The sequence below is a fragment of the Pezoporus occidentalis genome, unplaced genomic scaffold, assembly GCF_034315485.1.
Source record: "Pezoporus occidentalis ecotype Australia unplaced genomic scaffold, CSIRO_AGI_Poc_V1 ctg250, whole genome shotgun sequence".
Lineage (NCBI taxonomy): Eukaryota > Metazoa > Chordata > Aves > Psittaciformes > Psittacidae > Pezoporus > Pezoporus occidentalis.
The window spans coordinates 345,312-350,152 of record NW_026914395.1 but is presented as its reverse complement, the minus strand read 5'-3'; the positions used below and the strand labels follow the sequence as shown (position 1 = coordinate 350,152).

The window sequence follows — 4,841 nt, the reverse complement described above, 5'->3', positions numbered from 1 at the left end:
CGCTCCCGACCGGCGGCTCCCGACCGGCGGCTCCCGACCGGCGGCTCCCGACCGGCGGCTCGCCGCTGCCACCCCCCCTCCTCTCCTCTCCCCTCAGTCAGGGCCCGGAGGTCCCCGGAGCCCCGCGAGGTAACGGCAGAAACGGCCCCAACCCCCTTCAAACTTTGAATCCCCAACCGCCGCCAGCCTCCTCCCCATTGGCCAGCTCCTGCTCCACGCCCTTCCTGATTGGTTCCGCCCAGAGCCCGCCCCGCTGCACCGCGGCGGCGGGAGGAAGCGAGTTTCCCTGAGGCGCCTCGCGAGGAGCGGTTCAGGCGGGTGGAATCCATAGGAACATAGAACGGGTTGGGGTGGAAAGGACCCTAAGATCATCCAGTTCCACCCCCCTGCCATGGGCAGGGACACCTCACACCAAACCATGGCACCCAAGGCTCTGTCCAACCTGGCCTTGAACACTGCCAGGGATGGAGCATTCACAACCTCCCTGGGCAACCCATTCCAGTGCCTCAGCACCCTCACAGGAAAGAATTTCCTCCTTAGATCCAAACCTAAACTTCCCCTGTTTCAGTTTGATCCTGTTACCCCTTGTCCTGTCACTGCAGTCCCTAATGAAGAGTCCCTCCCCAGCATCCCTATAGCCCCCTTCAGACACTGGAAGATGCTCTGAGGTCTCCCCGCAGCCTTCTCTTCTCCAGGCTTCACTCTGCTTCAGCCACTGCCTTTGCTGCTATAAGCATCATCAAAACACTCCCTGAAACACAATTTCTATCTGTGCATTGCTACAGGTGCACTGCTCTCACAGGTCATTTCTGCAGCCTCAGTTTTTATTACAGTTCTGTCGCGGTTTAAACCCAGTCAGGTAATTCGTTCGCTCACTTCCCCCCCCTTTCTTGCCCTCCCCCTACTCTCGGAGGGACGGAGAGGAAAATCAAAAAGAATGCAACTCCCACGGGTTGAGATAAGAACAGTTTAGTAACTAAGGTATAACACAAATCACTACTGCTACCACCAATGATAATGATGATAAAGGAAATAACAAGGGAAGAGAATACATCATCTCACCACCAGCCGACCGATAACTCGCCCCCCCCAGCCTGACCAAGCTCTGACCGATACCTCCTCCAACCCTGCCGTCTCCCAGCCCTTCCGGCTAACTCCCAGTTACATCCTGGGCATGACGTGCTGTGGTATGGAATACCTCTTTGGTCAGTTTGGGTCAGGTGTCCTGTCTCTGCTTCCTCCTGGCTTCCCCTCCTCCCTGGCAGAGCATGAGGCTCACAAAGTCCTTGGCCAAACCAAAACATCGCTTGTTATCAGCTCTGTTCCCGAGCTGAAAGTCAAAACATTGCACTGCACCAGCTACCAAGAAGGGGAAAAATGACTGCTACTGCTGAACCCAGGACAAGTTCCAAATCTGTTCCTTTGAATCTATTTGGTGACTGCTTTGTTTTTATTGATTGGATAAAATATGTATTTATAGAAAGTAAAGGCCATCGTTTGCTCAGCATCCCATCCACATGACAGAGTTGATCCTGTTTCTGTAAGCTTCCATTCACAGGTCTGCTGAGGTCAGTTTTATAAGGGCTTAGTAACAAAGTAATGAAAAAAATAAATTGTATAAACCAGAATAAAATTGAATTTACTTGTTTTGGAAGGAAAAAGAATCCCTTTGGAGCTAAAGACACTGTATATCCAAGGCAAATCAGGTTGAACCAAGTCTTCTGCAGTTGACTATTTATCATTTGGGTGTTGTCCCTTGAGATCAAGCATAATTTTACCTGGATTATGTGGTTGCAGAGATCAGGGTTCACTATTGATTCAGATAAATGCTAGATGGTTCTGCTCTCCGGCACACAAACAGAATAGGTCTCCAAGCATCTTCCAGCCCTTCAAAACTAAACCCTGAAGTGCCCTCTGCACATTTATCAGCCATGTGCCAAAGCCATTTTTCTCTTACAGGCAAAAAAGACAAAAGGATGCACTTGATGTCAGCTACATCAGCGAAGACTCGATGAGGTTCCTCAGTTCTAAATGGGGTCAGAACTTGAGCTAGCAGAAATTAATGTCCAGACACCTGGGAATCGGTTTGTTTCTGTTACTTGCTGAGGGTAAAACGTGTGTTTTACTTGACTTTTCAACCTGCCCATTTCAGTTCAGCTTTACAGTTTGCCCCGGCAGCCAAGAGCCGTTGCTGCTTTTCTCTGTGGAGGCCAAGAAATGAGATGGTCGCGGCTTACGTGCGGGTTACTCCAGAAGAGGGTGCTCAAAGCTCAGAGAAGTCGCAAGCATCAGTTTAGCAGCCGCGGCATCCCCGCAGTTTTCAGCTTTCACCTGCAGTCTCAAACCCAGATCTACCACTGCCGCACTCTTCTTCCCCCGCAGACTGTTGGTTGTTGACAACTGCGAGCATATTCTCCTACCCTCTTAAGCCAGGGTTATACTAATGAAGGAATTAATTCCTTAGAATTGGGCTGAGCATAGAATTATAGAATGGTTTGGTTTGGAAAGGACCTTAAGGTCATCCGGTTCCAACCCCCTGCCATAGGGTCTAGTGATGCTTCACACCAGACCACGTCACACAAGCCCTGTCCAACCTGGCCTTGAGCACTGCCAGGGATGGGGCAGCCACAGCTTCTCTGGGCACCCTGTGCCAGCGCCTCAGCACCCTCACAGGGAAGAGCTTCTGCCTTAGATCTAACCTGAACTGCCCCTGTTTCAGTTTGAACCCATCACCCCTTATCCTGTCACTGCAGGTCCCTGTTGAAGCATCCTCTCCAGCACCCTTGTAGGCCCCCTTCAGATACTGAAAGCTGCTCTGAGGTCTCTATGCAGCTTCTCTTCTCCAGGCTGAACAGCCCCAACTTCCTCAGCCTGTCTCCATATGGGAGGTGCTCCAGCTTTCTCATTCAAGCTGTGTAGGATAGAAGGCAGGTGCTTTGGCTGCCCATGTGATGGCACTATTCGAACACACTTTTACCCTCGTGAGTGCTGCAGTTTAACTTTTCTCTTGGCAAGCACCAACTTCTGGGTAATTCCAGTTGGAATTTTGCAGGATAAAAGAACACAAAGCTTGTGGGAAAACAGACTGAGCAGCTAGGGCTGCAGAGGGAGGAACTGCCAGCAGGGAGCCTGGCAGGTGAGCTCCACATTGATGGGATTTCAATCACACACCAGCGGTGGGAAGCCAGAGCACCCACAGCCAATGAATTGCAGACTGAGGCTGCCTCGACTCAAAGAGCACTCAACATTCAAATTCAGTTCACGATTCACACAAACACAAGAGGCCAAAAGCATGAGAAGCACAGCAGTGAGGAGAAGGTGAAGCACTAACAGATGGGGACAGATTGCAAATGGAGGGAGCTCATAAATCAGTGTCCCAATGCATGTGAGACCCCAAAAATACAGCAGCAAAAGGAAGACAGGCTGACAGCGGTGTGCCAACGACAGGAGCAGATCACAAAGGGCACAGCAATGAGGGAAATGTAGCCCACAGGACCTGCCTTTTGCTGGAAACCATTCAGTTCAGTCATGGGTCACAGGTACCATGAAACAGGCTTCTGGACAAGCAGAAAAGGATTTCTCCTTTTTCCAGTGCGTAGAAGGAAAAGTTAGAGAAGGACAGGCCACAGAGAACAGCCTCTAAATGTGAAAGTGAAAGGAAAGTTGTGCCTCAAGCAATCCCAAGGCTAGAAAAAAATGCTGCTGAAAACCAGGAGGTATTTCTACTCTCCCACACTGGTATAGGGGTGTTGTGTGTACCTGTGCCTGTCTCTTCATCACAGTAACAGCTAGCGGGGCCAAATTCACCACCCTGCTGTAGGTACCAGCCCAGCAGAACCTGACTGCACATGTCCAGCTGCCCCAGGACTGAGCAGAGCCTGTCACCTGTCCCTTGCTTTCAGTAATCAGGTTTGTCTGTGTCAGCATTTCTCTTAGGAATGTTTTTCCTGGTTCATGGAAGGCAGATGGGATCTGGCAATCAGCAGTTGTCCTTCCCAGTGCCAGGCAGTCACTTTGCAGGTCATTATGCTTTAAAATAATTCAAAGCTCATTATTAATGCAGGAATTCCTGAGGCAGGAATTGTCAATCGCAATCTGTAACATGGCTGGGGATAAGAGACCTGGTCCCAGCTGCGGAAAGCTGGGGCAGAGGTGCTGATAAACATCCAATTGCTTTTACCTGCATTTTGCTCCTTCTCTGTCCTTTCCAGTCGCTTCCCATGCCCACATGGGTTAGAGAACACATGTTCTGTATGTGTTCCCTTTGCCAATCCGATGGGAAACACTCACTGCTGCATTAGTGGAACATCTGCTTCTTAGTTTAGCTTTCTGCTTTGCTTCCACAGACATCAGCCCTCATCCCATCGAAGCCGCGTTATGCCACTCACTGGCTTGGGACACCATCCTGCACTGCCAAAATGATCCCTTAGCATCACTGAACCCTCGTAAGTGCTGATTCTTGTTGCACAGCATGCTGGGCGCTCATTTTTGGACCTTTAGCCAGAGGTGAAAAAAGCAAATACATGGAGAAACCCTCCAGCTTCACCACCAACACCAGCAATCTTCCAGTGAGTAGCATCAGCATGGGGGGCAGGTAGGCTCTACCCTCAGTCTTGAAGGTGTTAAGGCTGGCAGTTAGCAGCTACTGAAGAGTCCTCACAGTCCCATGGGAAATATTTGCTGTAGATATATCCTGGGTTCAGCAGTAGCAGTCACTTTTCTCCTTCTTAGTAGCTGGTGCAGTGCTGTGGTTTTGACTCTCAGCCTGGGAACAGCGCTGATAACACCGATGGTTTTAGTTGCTGCTCAGTAATGTTTACTCTGACCAGTCTTCCTCGAGC

At 50.3% G+C, this 4,841-nt stretch overlaps 1 protein-coding gene across 1 annotated transcript in view; it reads left to right on the top strand.

The window, feature by feature from the left end:
• Positions 1 to 4,841, top strand: part of PLCB2 (phospholipase C beta 2) — a 277,519-nt gene that overhangs the window by 130,567 nt on the left and 142,111 nt on the right. The gene's annotated exons all lie outside the window — the stretch shown is intronic.